This window comes from Acinonyx jubatus, chromosome D4 (genome assembly GCF_027475565.1).
Source record: "Acinonyx jubatus isolate Ajub_Pintada_27869175 chromosome D4, VMU_Ajub_asm_v1.0, whole genome shotgun sequence".
NCBI classification, from domain to species: Eukaryota; Metazoa; Chordata; class Mammalia; order Carnivora; family Felidae; genus Acinonyx; species Acinonyx jubatus.
The window spans coordinates 50,939,178-50,955,133 of NC_069391.1; positions in this window are offsets into that span (position 1 = coordinate 50,939,178).

A 15,956-nucleotide genomic window follows, 5' to 3' on the forward strand; every position below is an offset into this window, starting at 1 on the left:
TGTCTGTTAAATACATTTTAAATGATAGTTTTGTTGTTGTAGTTGTCTAAGATTTCAAGACTTTGTTAGCTACTTTTCATGCCCATTCCTTCTAAACCAAATGAGGAAGCTAACACCTTGAGAGGTTATATAACTTCACCAAAGTCACATGAGTAGTCAATTGTGGAGTCAAGAAACAAACACAGGTCTGTAATGATCTCAGAGCCTGTGCTTTGCCACTACTTTCTTCTATTTCGCTTAACCCCTCCAAGCTTCATTTTCTTCATCAACAAAAATGGGGGAAGAGAGTAGGTGATCTCTGGGGTCTCTTCCAATTTGAGGAACCATTCTTTTTATACCTTTAAATAGACTTTTAAAACATGAAATCGTATGTTGGTATTGCCTCCAAGGTTATGTTCAGAATCACTAAAATTATCACAGTGGTACAAGCAGAAATGGAAAAATTACATTATTTCCTTTGAATACAGTTGCTCCAAGTCCTTCCTAACTACAACACTGTTATTAAAATTCAAAAACAATGGTTTGGTTTATAAAACACCATATATGCCTTTTTCTACAAATTCCCCTTGACAAATTCCAACCTGATGCTCTTTAAAATGACAGAACATCATTTAGACATTTCATTGAGAAGTACCTACTATAAAGTAGAAGTTTAGCTAATTAAATGGAGAGCAAGTGATAGAATTAAAAAATTATGATTTATGATCCTAATGAAATAATGTCATATATCATAAATGCCAAAACTTAGTTAAAAGGGAAACTCTTGATTGGTAGAATTTATAATGGGGATTGAACTGGTCATATCTGAACTCAATGGTCAATCTTAGCATTACTGAAAGTTGGAAAGACAAATGTTATTTGCTTCATGATGTGATGTCTTAGGAGTACCATTAGTACCTAGGAAGTATTATTGCCTACAATCTTTCACCTGGATCATTGAATCTCTATATCTAACCACAGTTCTCCAGAAACAGAGACAAGTTAAATGAGAACACTAAGAAGAAATCATCCAAATCCAGAATTTCAAAGTACAACTGTCCAGTTTATCTAAGAAATAAATTGCATAAAAAGGGGTGAAGGGATGAGTTACAGAACAAGAGATTTTTACAGACAAAATCTCTATGTGTAAAATGTGAACCTTGTTTAGGTCCTGATTCCAATAAACTAACTGTAAGAAGACTCGAGAAGGTCTACATCTAACCATGAAGAAGTAGCAGAGATTTGATTTAGTTTTCCCAAACAGATAAGTAGAAAACGAGGTGGGGGTGAGGTGTGGGGAATGAAATGGCTGTTTTCAGTCATTGCCCAATGTGCACATCAGGACTGAGAGATGTGATCCCTGAGAGATGAGAAATAACAGAAATTATTCCTACAATTATGCTTGCTTTCTACCAAAAAGCATACTGCAGCCCACAGGAGGGCAGAGGTCCCAAGGAGAGCACGGCAGACTTGCTAAATAAAGAAAACAGAAATCCAACTTCTGGAAGCCTGAAGTGATGGGAAGCCGCAGGACAAAGTTCTAGGAGCAGAAAAATAGCTTCAGAAATCACATGGGTATGCCTGAGTCTGTGCTGAATACTGAGATCTGCATGCCGAGGGTAAAAATTCAGGCTTCTAGGAAAGCAGAATCTCTCAGGAGCTATGGACTGACTGGGTCACAGAGCCCACAGGGCTGGGAGGTGTTCTATTTCTAATCATACAAGGTGGTGAGTCTTGTCTTCTCACTTCAGGTTCTCAGCGGAAACCCCAGAAAGTCTACAGCTTAGAAGGGGTTGAAATATTCCTCTAATTTAGGACACTCTAGAACCACCTTAAGGAACGTTTTTAAAAATGATGTTCAAAATGTTCAAAATGAACAGCAAACTGAACTAAACACTAGGAGAAAAGCTAACGTTCTTTGAAGGATGACAGTGAAACCCAGACCCTTGATGATATAATTCCAAAGTCCAGCAATCTAACAAAAAAAAATCAGACATTCTTGGAAGCTGGAAAATGTACCCATAACCAAGATGAAACTTCTATAGAAAGAGACCAATAAATGAATGTTTCAGTGATCTGTGATACAATAACAAGTGGCCTAACTTACGCTTATTTGGAGTCCAGAGAAGACACAAATGACAGAATAAAAATATTAGAAGATATAACTGCTGAAATTTTTCTTAATTTGATGATACACAAAGTTCAATTAACCCAAATAAGGATTTTTAAAAAGAGAGGGGGAAAAAAACTCATCAAGGCACACAACAATCAAATTTCTAAAGACACATTACTTAAATGGAGCTAGGCTGAGAAGTAGATTTCTTGTCTTCTAACTGTGTTTAGCCAGAAAACAATTGAACATCTTTCAAGTGCTAAAGAGGAGTTGGGGGCAGGAGAGCCTATCAACGTAAAATTCTAAATCCAGCAAAAATACCTTTCAAAAATGAAGGAAAAATCAATTTTTCAGAGAAGCAAAAATTCAGAGAGAACTTCATTTCAATATTACATGATTTGTTAAAATTCCTCAAGAACAAGGAAAATGAAAGGGACAGAAACTGGGATCTTCACAAAGGAATGAAGCACACCAATAATGGTAAAAAATATATATAGATAAATATTTAAGTTTTCCATTTTTGCTTTATTTCAGAGATAAGGAACAACTAGTAACAATGTATTATGGAATTGATAACATACGTCTGTTTAAAGCAAAAATAATAACAATGTATCGTGCATTTATAACAGCTATGAACACATTAGCCAAAAGGGGCAGGATGATAGAAATGAATATAGATTGTTGTAAGTTTCTTTCATTATTTCATTTCATTTCAAGAAATGCTATAATAATTTTAAATAGAATGTGAAAAGTTAGTAAGTACTGTAAACTGAGAGCAACCACTAAAAACTGAATCAGTAAGGCCTACTTAAATAAGTTTTTCAGCCCATATTGGCCATATAATGATATCATGAAAAATTCTCAGTTAGTCCAAAAAAAGGAAAGGAAAGCAAGGAACAAAGAACAAATGTGATAAATTAAAAAAAAAAAAAAACAAATAGCAAAATGGTTGACTTAAATCCAGCCAGATCACCTTAATTGTGAAGAATGCAAACAGCAATAAAAGCAGAGATTTTTGTAATAAATAAAAAAGTAAGAACTGAAATAAATCTTGATATAAAAGGATGGAAAACATAGACCATAGGAACATTAATCATGACCATGACAGCAAACAGCTTATTGTATTTTCCTTCTTGTTTTCTATATGAGATGCTGCTGTGCAATAAATCCTAAAACAAAATGGGTCTAACATATGGTCATGTGACACGTTTAAAACTGAGGAACAGATGATGCTCGTTGGTATCACATTGAGAATATTTAAGAGAGACAGGCAGAGGATTATATTTGATTCGGTATGGAATTCAAGCAAGATGAAGCATGTTGATGGAGTTCAAAGCAGGGCCCACTGCCCATCAGGCTGGGTGCCCTCTGAAGCAGTTTGAGTTCTCAACTGTTTATGGAGCATGTATAGTTTCGGGACTTCTCCTCAGCAACAGAGAGCCTGTCCAAAAAGCGTTAACTAAGAATTAAAAGAGTAGGCCAGGGACATTCTAAACAATGATTTCATACTTTAGGTTTATCCTGGGTTTCCCTGAGTTGCCAGGGTAACCATTTATTGTAAAGTCTTGGCATCTTTTGGGTTAAGTTATAGGGCAAAATCCTATAAAATTAGTGGAGCAGAGCTCTTTTGAGGTCTTTTAGTGTATCAAGCAGCTCAAGCCAAGATTTGGCTCTAGGACCGCATCTAGCTCGTCTCTTCCCACCCTCTCCACCCTCTCCGTGATTCCCCTGGAATGGAGAGGCAGGGAGTAGCAAAGATTTCACTGAATTTTCAGAATATATTTCACCACTGGGGACTGGTTAGTATAGAGAGGAATAGAGGGAAAACTGCATTTGCAAATCCTGATATTAATGCATATCACTTTAGCAAGGACCATGATGAAGAACTTAATCTGGAAATCTTACTTGGGAAGTCTGGCCCTGGAGTTTGGTCATCAGGAAAGTTGTGTACATGAGGGCATCTAGACCTCCAGGAAGGACAGTGAAGGGAACTTCAGCAGAAATATTGAGAATGCTCATTCCACCTCCTCCCCTCACTCCCCACTCTGAAGAAACAGTGAGGAAGACTCTCCCCACAATGGTAAAGACCCTTGAATAAAGAAAGACAGAGTAAACCTTTGCCAACTCCTTTTCTCAACTCCTTTGAGAAACAGATTGGCTGTACTGAGGCATAGGAGTATTGCATCCATCTGAGAATAGAGATGAAACTGACATGGTAGCTATGTATCATGGACCGGCAGGAGCTATTACCCAGCCTCTAGGGAAGCTGGCATGAACTCCTCAGTTGCAAGAGAGACAAACATACATAATCTACTTCCAAATCATAAACAAAGTGATGCCCTAAAATAAAGGACTATGAACTCTGCCTGCCACCACAGATGCTGTCATTGGTCATTGTTAGTCATTTTAGGTTCAGCCATCTATGGGTTTGTTAGTCCACGGTGATTTCTTCTATTTCCGTTATTGTTGATAAGCATTTAATTTCTGATGAGTACAAAAGGCAGTGAGAACTTTGAAAGTACCACTAATTAAAGGTTATGATGACAATGGAAACAAAAAAAAATTGAGAGTGGCAAGAAGATGATAAATGTCCAGAGATTCATAGGATGAGTCACTCATCCACAGGAACAATTTTGAAGAACAAAGAGTAAATCACGCAAAGTGAAAACCTCGGGTATAAGCAAAGGATAGTAGTCAGCAAGAGACTAGTAAAAATGATCAATGAAATGGAATATTTAGCCTTAACATCAAAAATCTGTTAACCTAATATTAATTCAGGAACAGGCTAGGAGGGTGTTGAAGAATTTAACTATGAAAGTCTGCCACAGAAACCTTTCTGTCTCAATATTTCTTATGATTCCATGTTTCCAGACCCATTCAAGTCTGCACAACATCTGAGTGAGTGTTGATAAGGCTGTCTGTGTGAACACTGCAGTTGCTAAGGTATTCCTGACATCACTTGCAGAGGTCATGGGGTAAGGTGAGATTGGGTATAAATGTAAGGTAGTCATGCTTCCGTAGAATTTCAATATGGTTAAAAGCGGTTTCCTTTTTCAAATGGAGCCCAAAAGAACACATATAAGCACAAAAGAAAATAATAAAAAAATAAAATAGTTTAAATCCTTAACCATGCCGGACTTAGGAACAAATGGACTTATAACAGACTGTTAAAGCCTACCCTTTGCAAAAGTAGAGGTGTTTGGAATGGTTTAAGGCTATCTTGTGGTGCTCTTATACAGGTGTCATCACTGGGGATGGTCCACTGCAAGGAGATGTCCATCACAACTACAATGATAACAAGAGGAAGTTCTAAGCAGAGTATTTGGCCTCCAGTTTGGGTGGTGGCAAGGCAGAGGGAATGGTGAGCTAAAAGGGCAGCAGAGTACGAGTCTCTTGAAACCAAAAGGAGATTTTAGGGAAAGAGTTGAAAAGAAGGGCCTATGTATTCTTCGTAAATCTACCCTTTAGCAGAAAAGGAGAGTGAGTTGGTAGAGGGAAAATTCCAGGGCCTCCATGATTCCATTTCCAAATCTGATATGTTTCAATGAAAAACAGCCATTGGTCTTACATTCCCACAGAGGGAGTGAGGCAGAGTTTAAAGTGCTCAAAAGGTACTTTTATTGACTGAATGATAGGTGTGCACTGAAGCACTGAAATGAAGTGAAAATTTACAAAACATAGCTATTTAACTCTTGTTAAGTAAGAGAATTCCTTTGAGGGAAAGAACCATCTTTGTTTAGGCTTAATGGATTTATTTGGGAATGAAGTTCAGGACAAACTAAGATGGTAATTGAGACATGGTGTGAGTTAAACTGATCTCTATATAAACATGAACAGGAATTTAAGGGGAAGGGAATGAATAAATGAGCTGGAGAGGAAAGGGAACAATAATGATTGAATTGGAGGGGCGCCTGGGTGGCTCAGTCAGTTAAGCATCAGACTTTGGCTGAGGTCATGATCTCGCAGTTCATGAGTTCAAGCCCCGTGTTGCACTACGTGCTGACAGCGTGGAGCCCAGAGCTTACTTCAGATTCTGTGTCTCCCTCTCTCTGTCTCTCCCCAACTCTCTCTCTCTCTCTCTTTCTCTCTCTCTCCCCCCTCTCAAAAATAAATAAACATTGAAAAAAAATGATTGAATTGGACACAGAGGGCAACATGAGGGAAGGAAATTCCTGATTTCAGCAATCACCAAAATACTTTAAGTAGAAGAATGTCAAGTTTCCATTTTGGATTTTTATATTGTACAGTCCTAGTCCCAAACCTTCAGTGAAGACTGCCATATACAGTCTTGACTTGGTGCACTTTGTTGTTGTTGTTTTTAAAAAAATTTTTTAATGTTTATTTATTTTTGAGAGAGAGACAGAGACAGAGCACAAGTCAGGGAGGGCAGAGAGAGAGGGAGACCCAGAATATGAAGCAGGCTCCAGGCCCTGAGCTGTCAGCATGGAGCCCAATGCAGGGCTCGGAATGCACGAACCATGAGATCATGACCTGAGCCAAAGTTAGACACTTAACCGACTGAGCCCCCCAGGCACCCCAAATTCATGCACTTTGGATAAGCAGGGATTAGGATTGTGCCCTGTGTGATGATACAGGGCTGTGAAGGAGCAGCAGGAAAAATCCTAGATACCCAGAGACGTCACTGCACATGCAAATTCAGAGTCAGAGCTTATTAAGAAAAAGCCTCACTGCTAGGACCACCACATACACACACACACACACACACACACACACACACACACACACACACATGCACACACATGTGTGAGCACGGACACACACACCTATTCACCACCACCATCATCATTTATCATTGTCACCATCAAGAACCTCCAGATATGTTAGGCATCACACCAGATATGTCACTGCATATTTCATGGGGTTCAAACCAATTGTACCTAAATCTCACAGCCCAGGCAATTGGAGGTCTTGGACACCGCCAGAGGCAGCTGAAATCTGGATCTGCACTCTGAAGTAAATAGGGCATCCTGAACTGTCCCTGTCACTCTAATAGCAAGGTTCCAAATCCTAAGTGTTTGGGGTTTGTTTTTCCATTCTCCTTAATACCTTCCAGGCATTTCTCAAAGATGAGAAGCAAAGTCCCAGAAGAAAAAATCAGGTACATTGCAGGTATTGAGATGGCTGACCTCTCTCTATTAAAAGAAATCCCCAGGCAATTTCCCAATACCTTGGGGAGAAACTTCCATTGCTTCTTCTGGCAGAGTTCTCCTGGCAGAACCACTATACATGTAAATATGTTCACTTCCCATCCATTAGCATGAGAATAGGATGTACAAGTCTTCTACAACTGCTCATCTTCAGAGCCTCAAGGTAAGGGTGTGTTGGATGTCTTAGAGATAGCAAACTGCAAGGAACTCTTCATTGTTAGAGACAAATTCTTTATCTAAAGGAAGTTTCTAATATTCCTTTGCGACTTGTAATTTAAAAATTTTTTGCTTTCATTTTTTGCTTAAGCTCAAATGGAATGTAGAATCTGATATGGAATCTAACAAAGGGAGCTAAACCCTCCAGCGTTGGTGTCATCTGGATTTTCTGTTTAGGATGTGCAACTACATCATTTTCATGATCAAAATACCTCATTATGTACATACACACCAGACATCAGATTGACAGACTCAACCACATGGATCTGTTTCTCCAGCTTTTCTCAAGACAGCCTATAATTCCTATCTCGTTCACAAACTATAGCCAAGAACTTTGTGTTTATACCCTAACTATTTTCCAAAATGTCATCTTTTTGCCCTAATACTTTTGCAAAGTATCTTCCTTTTCACAATATGTTGACTACTGAAAAGCAACGTAACCATTAGGTGTTTGCAGACACCTAATCAGACAAGTATTAAATGTAACCAGGAAACTTACCCTTTATGGAAACCTAAGTAAAAAAGCAAAGAAATTTTGTAAAAACTTTTGTAAAAAATAGCCCCTAATTCATTGGTTCTGTAAGTTTGGATGTAAGCAGACTTTCTTAAAGTCAGTGATATCTATATTTTTTTTAATTTTTATTTATTTTTGAGAGAGGCAGAGTGCAAGTGGGGGAGGGGTAGAGAGAGGGAGACACAGAATCTGAAGCAGGCTCAGAGCCCAACGAGGGGCTTGAGTTCACAAACAGTGAGATGATGACCTGAGCCAAAGTTGGATGCTTAACCGGCTGAGCCACCCAGGTGCCTCAAATTTTCACATTTTAACGTATATAGATACAGGGGTGCCTGGGTGGCTCAGTTAGTTAAGCGTCTGACTCTTGATTTTGGCCAGGTCATGATCTCATAATTCTTAAGTCCGAGCCCCACGTCTTAAGGTCTGCTCTGACAGCATGGAGCTTGCTTGAGATTCTCTCTCTCCATCTCTTTCTCTGACCCTCCCCTGTTTGTGCACACACACATACACACTCTCTCTCTCTCTCTCTCTCTCTCTCTCTCTCTCGCAAGATAAATAAATAATTTTTAAGTGAAAGTTATTTTTATTACCAAATAACTATTAAACTACTCGTGACCTCTTTTTTTCTCCAATACCAATTAAACTAGAAATCTACAATTCAATAGCCAATCCCAGCCATACTTCACAATGGTGTCCTACTGACACTTCTTTCCCTAATGGAATGACTTTCTAATTGGCTTAAATATAGAACAATTGTGTCACAAAAGAAAAATGCCCGTTTACCATTAAACCCATACTCAGGCCTATTAACATTAACAAAAAGGGAGGAGGGGCTGAGGAAGACTGACTCCTCTAAACCCCTAGCCTAAGATTAAATGTGTACTAATCTATCATTGTATCAGTCTATAAAAGCATTCTGCTGCTGCCTCAGCCTTCACACTGCACAGAATCAGTTCATATATATTTCCCACTTGGGGGTTTGGGCAAAGTTCCATTGAGGTCTGGTCCAGGAAAGTCCCCCAGGGCTTTCAGGGTCATAAGTCCTGCAGGTTTATGATGGTTTGGTTTTAACTTCTGACTACACTGGGCAAGATTTTACATACCTGATGATAGCAAGCCTAACTGTGGGCCAAAAAGCTCTGCAATCCAATTGGTGGTAAGTCCTGCTAATTCCCTAAAGCCTAGCAAGGAAGCTGAGAAGAAGGATAAAACACACAAAAAAATAGAATTGTTGCTAGGCATACAGAATCTGGCCCTCTGAAAGTGTTACAGGATTGACTTGCGAAAATGTATGCTTGTGAATTTTTATGTAGGGAGTGTGCCTTGTGAATTCTATGGCCACGCTGCACTTGACAATGATGTCCCCTAAAGTTATTGTGCAAATCTTGGGGAATCAAAGACTTGAATCGGTGAAGTCATAACCAATAAGAAGAAACCAGAGGACCAGCAAGAGCTCCTTGACTTTTGACAACGTGCTTGCATCTTCCATGAAGAATTTCCTGATTGTTGTTTCTCCCCCAAGCCTACCCAGCACTTCCAATGGAGTAAAAGTTCTTAAATGTTTAGAATTTCACTTTCTGAGAAATATCTTTGGACAGTGTTTATGTTTCTGGTTAATGATCTCAATCCTATATTTGTTTTGCTTCCCCGGCAAGGAAAAAAAAAGCTCAGCAAGTCCATTTTTCTTTTTTCTTCTTTTCTTCCTTTCTTTTCGTGTTTGGACCCAAACATCAACCTATGGACTAGGAGAAGCTCCTTTTGCAAAGAGAGCTAAGAGTTTTCTTTTCTTTCTTTTAATGTTTTTTTTTGTTTTGTTTTGTTTTGTTTTTGAGACAGAGCATGAGCAGGGAAGGGGCAGAGAGAGGGGTAGACACAGAATCCAAAGCAGGCTCCAGGCTCTGAGCTGTCAGCACAGAGCCCGACGTGGGGCTCAAACTCACAAACTGTGAGATCATGACCTGAGCCGAAATCGGACGCTTAACCAACTGAGCCCCCCAGGCACCCCAAGAGCTAAGAGTTTTCTAATAGGACTTGTTACATCCCAACATACTGTCAAAACGTTACTTCTCCAATGACCTCCCTCTACAGCAATAACCTGGAGCCACCCTGGAAATGCAGTAAGGAGATGTGTTTCAATCAGGAAGGAGATGTTTTTCAATCACATCTGATGCAATGTTTCACATGGAAGAATGGTTTCACAGATAAATTCTGCTACCACCAGAGTTTTTTGTTTGTTTTTGTTTTTAATGATTTTTTTTTTCTCTACATGCTTTCAGCACTGTTGTTAAACGTTCGACATTTTGGACTCACTCTGCTGGTTGTGGTGGTGGTGGTATTTTTTAAACCCACACCTAAGTAATTAATCAACAAATATTTCTCATCAAGTGTTCAGCTTGTGCTATAAGTTGTAGAAGATACATAAGCCATGGAAGGTATGTTTGTTCCTCCCTCAAGAGGCTCATAATTAAAATAGTGAAAGTGGACTAATAGCATGAAGCAATAACCAGCATACAAGATGATAGATCGTGATGGCTGAGTTATCCAGTTCATCTCGTGTCAATGGTTCAGAACCTCTTCTGAGTCCAGCAGCACTTTGAAGTTCAGGTAAAGGCTAACCAGTTTCTCCCCAGAAATATGCATATAGTTTCATACACACATAATTTCACATTAATTCCAAAGGAGAGGATGATGATCCACAAACTTCCTGAAATCCATTCATGAATGCAGGAGTAGTTTATGGATCACTGCCCTAAGAACTATAGAAGTTCAGAGGAGAAGGAGCTCATTTAATTCAGAGGAATCTAAAGGGATGTAGGGAAGGCATTGGGGTTTGAAATTTACCTTGGATGGTGGATGAGATTAAGGAGAAAGGAAAGGAAATGAATCTTTATAAGAGACATAAGTAATTTATATGTCATTTCATTTAATCTACAGAGCAATTCCGTGAAGTTACTATGTTCTCCATGTGAGAGAAATGGAGACTGGAGATGCTTAATAAATGGCCCAAGACCACTCTCATCTATTTAGTTCCTAAGCTGGATTGAAAGTCATGTTTTTTATGAAAACAGATTCCAACTACTTCCACTACACACTCTATTGATGAAGAGAGATGATAAATCTTCTGTAATCTAATGAATAGGTCTTCTAGTGCACATACATGATCTAATAGAGAAGCGAGGAGGGTGAGGAATAATACAAGCACTCTTCTAGCTCTCAAGCAAAATTAAGTTAAATGAAGCCATGATTGAGAGGCACACCACTGTTAATATATTACCTATGAACTGAGGACATCTAGTAAACTTGGTGTGACTGTGAATTTCCTTTTCAGGTCCTTATATGGTTGGTGTAGTAGGACAGAATTATTGTTTTCAACTTTTCACTCTGCCCCTGTAATAACATAATACTCATTTTTCAGGTGACTTGACCGTGTTTCTGAGTAGGCAGAATATACATCTCCACCCCATTGATCTTGGCCTTGGCCTTGTGAATTGACTTTGTGCTTTGACCAATGGAATGTGAGTGGAAGTGTCGATGTGACAGTTTGGAACAGAAGCTTCTAGGAAGAGTGTTTTCTCTCACTCCTGGTCTTCTGCTCTCCTCCATAAGGACAACATGCCACAGAGAGTAGCTGACCCGGTAGCCTGGATTGTAGAATGAGAAGCTATATGGAGCAGACAGGGACCCAATCTGCAGCCTGGAGGCAATTCCTGCTGAGCCTGGTCAAACCAGCAAAGCTGCAGCTGACTTGGAGAACTGTAAGTGAGAAGTGAATATTTATTGTAGTAAATAATCAAGATTTTGTGGTTGTTAGCACAAAAAACCCTAACTTTTGATAGTTTACTCAAGCATGGCCTCAAGATTTTGAAATCAACCAAGAGTCTAAGTCTCACCAGAGAAATTCAAATAATATCAGAGAAAATTCTAGAACCAACCTCAAGTACCTGGTTGTTTCCAGTCAGGAATAACATGTACAAGACAGGATTCTTGGCCTCTTGTTTTCCCATCCTGTCAGCACAGGGCTCAGGCTCCAGGAGATGGGACTTAGCCCTTGGTGGGATAGTCATTGGTAGAAATAAACTCAGGAATTCAGTTGTGGGTTTCCCCTTCTCTTCCTTTTCTCATGGTGGAGGAGGGAAGCAATATGGCTACAAGACAGAAAAATATAGGAAAACGACAAGCTCTTAGGCAGTTCTCAAAGTTGACAACTGGACTCTGAATAACTGGCAGCATACTGTATTTTTAGAATCCACCTCCACATATAGAAACACGTATACGTATTTTTGCTCCTACCAATCATTTCTGTGAGAACATTGCTTAAGTTATTGGCCACACAATCTCAATGCCATGACAAGGCCAATTAGCATCTCTCACAGGTGATTCTCTGCTGAGAGTTGTACAGATGATGGAGGACCCATGAATAGGCAGGTGACCACCACTTCTCATTGACACACCCCAACACCTAATTAGTGCTTTCACAATTCAGTCTGTGGCCTCAGCAATAAGACTTTAAAGATACTTTATACTTTTTATTTGATCCTGCCTCTCAACCATGCTGTTTACACACTAAAACTACAGACGACCATGTTCAGAGCCCTTGAGTTCTGGTGAAAAAGAAGCAGGGCAAGAGAAACACACTCACACACTATCTTTCCATTCCACCCAACCGAACACATCCCAAGGCCCTTAAGTGAAATCACCAGTGTTCAGGGCAGTCCATCAAACAGAGTCTAGACTGACACTTGTTAAATTCAGGTTTTGTAAAGCAAGCTGTTAGGACTCTGCAGTTTTGGCTCCAGGACTTTGCTGGGCTCCAGCAGTTCCAGTGTTGGAGCCCAAGCCCTGTTCCAGTGCCAAACATTTGTCCACACGCTGTTCCCATGCAGCAAAGACTCAGCTCTGTCAACATCCCTGTGACTGGAGGAAGGTACTCCTCCTCCCATCCCACATGTGGGAAGTGTCCCCTGGTAATGAAGTCATAGAGGGCTGGATGCACATGCTTAAAATGATCTGCAGTGCTGATCCTCAGGGGAGACTGGGAAATTGGTCTGCATCCCACAGTAACTGACCCCTGAGTGGGGAGAACACAATCTGCTCTCAGGGTTGTGTGGCTTTCTCATTCAGGTGTTTCTAAGCTCTGCTATTAGATCATTATAATTTACAGAATCTCTCCACATAAGGTGAATGGGTTAAAAGATCAGATGGTTTCATCAATGTAGTCTTTCTATCAATGCCGTCTCCCCAGACAATGAGAAACTTTGTTACGGGAAACCTATTCCTCAATTAGAAGTCTCCCTGTCTTAGCCAACCAGTCCCAGCTGAATAGACCTTTCTTTCCTGTCAGGTACATGATGCGTTATCTACAAGGATATCAGCATAACCATATTTTGGACTAAAGGGCTTTTTTTTACTTTTAAGAAATGAAGACTGAAAAAGTTGGGTTTAAAATGGCATTTGGCTTAAAGGCCCTTATTCAGCCTCTCCCAACAATTCAACAAAATACTTGTGTCTTTAACATAGAAAAAAATGCTAACTCAGGCCCTCACCAAAACCGGAACTAAACAGAACTAAACAACCTCTTTTCAGAGTCTTGGATCACTCTCCATTAACAGTAAGACTGGCAAAACAGGATTAAAAGCAATTCAGGATTCCCTGTGCTAAAACCACTGGAAATAGAGCTTCCTCTCCCCTCCCACCCTGAAAGTAGATGGGAGGAAGGTAAGCAGCCCCTGCCTCCTCTCAATACCCCACCCCTGGCTCAGAAATACAAGCTATGTCCTAACTGGATAACAGACGCCATCTGTCCATGTGGGGGATGTTCTCAGAGGACTGGTGCCACCCCCTGTCCACTTTTCATCCTGGCCTGTATCTCCAGTCACAGAGGGGAACCCCAGAAAATGGACAGATGATGCAGTACCCCAAAGCAAACCACAGTAGGTGAGGTTGCTTCCCAGCAGCAGCCCAGCAGCTGCACATACTAGGAATTACAGTCTTTTAGGATTTCCATCAGGGTCCATCAGGGTCAGCGTCAGGTGGTGGGAATGAGGTGTGAGGAAAAGTGAATGTAACAGGAGCACGTGAGATTTCTCAGCCTAGAGTGGGTCTGGAAGCTGTGCGTGTTAACATGCTCCTCAGCTGCCCATTTGAAGAACGAGGTAAAGACAAACCCAAAACTTGGTTTTTGGAAAATGTTGCGTCTCTCCTTCTTTAAAAATAAGAGGAAAAAATACTATCATCAGGCCTATACACATGTCAAACCAAAAAAGATGGTGAGTGGAGAGGGGGGAGTCCTAGTTCCAAAGATTTACAGGATGAACCATAATTTGAAAAGGATTATAGTAACCAGAAGGAAATTTTAGAAAACCATCTCTCATCCTCAGTAAAAAGACAGAGAGTAGCTGAACACTCATTGAAAATTGGCTGAAGTGAGAAGCCAACAAATGAGAGGAAATGCGTGGCAAGTAGATGAGACGGACACTGCTAAGAAAGTGAACAATGAACAGCAGAATTTCAATTAGTATTGGAAATAAAGAAAAAGCTGAAAGTTACCAACAATTAAAATAGGTTAAGACACTACCACGTAATAAGAGTGCAATGGCTATTTATTGAATATGTGATAGAGAGGTCTGAAATAATGCTGACAGAGCCTCCCAGCTGCTAGGACGTTCAGCAGGAATGACTGGCGGACAGATGAACTCTGCAGTAGCTGCTGAGTTTGCCATTCCCTCCGGTGAATGTTACATAAAGGCTCACGGCAGGGGAGGGAGAATGTAAGAAACAACTCAGTGTAAACAGGATGACTAGAATTGACACACAACTCTTTAAACAAGGGCCTCGGGTGCCCTGAGGCCAGGTCTGGATGTGTGTCCCCAGGCCCAGGTGGAAAGGGTGGTATGCCACGACAGAGGATTCGTTTTGTATCCAGGCGGCACGCTTTTAGCCAGGATCAGACAGCAGAGCCTTCCAACAATTCTCTTAGCAAATAAGGAGGGAGGGGAATTCAAATGGTGATTCCCACTTTCGTGGTTCTAGAGGGGAAAAAACTTCTGGGATGTCAATGAACATCTGGAGAGTCAGGCAGCACAAGCAGACTGGAAGAATTTGCAGGAATAGCTGTGTTCCTGGGTGGGCAACTACACATTCCATGGTGTTAAGCATCTAAATTTAGTCGCTGGTTTCATGTTAGATATGATTTATTCTGAATTCCTTGTTATGCCTCTCCCGCAAATCAAATCATGCTACAGTACACATTAACTAGGGTTGAAATTCTTCCAAACATGTTTGGTGCTTGCTAACTTCCTCTTTATTTGAGGTTAACCAAAAGACAAGGATAAAAATCTTCAGCACCAGCCATCTAAGGAGAAATAGATGAAGTGCTAAAACAATAACACCCACTGTTAGAACTGCAACAAATATCAGTCAGACCACTGCAGGCCAGCCCCACCTCCAGCTGTGAGGCTGTCAGGCCTCATAATCTCTGCAGGGCTGGGCCGGAGCAGAGGGTCAAAGGCAGGCTTCCTGAGAGAGCCAAACCACTGACTCACCGGTTGGTCCTTTTCCCTTTCAATTGGACTCCAGCACATGCATGACCAGGAAGCCGGGGCAGTTGGGGGTGCCCTCACCCTGGTAGCTGTCCTGCCCCACAGGGAGAGGTTTCCAAGTTGGTGGGTGCGTGATGGTTGCATGGGCACGAGTGTGATGAGGTGGAAAGAAGATGAAGGACTTTGGAGTTATGCTCCTAGTCAGTTCCAGTCTGCCACGTAAGAGTTGTGTGATATAATTTCCCTGAGCCTGTTTCTTTGATTGTAAAATGAGAATATTAGTACCCTGCCAAGTTGTTGAGAGGACTAAATAAGACAAAGAAAACAAGTACTTAGGCTCATAGTCAACATCAAAACCCCTTGTAGGATGGAAAACCTGTGACTGGCAGCCTGGGGAATTGCCCAGCAAATAAATAACTAGTCAAACA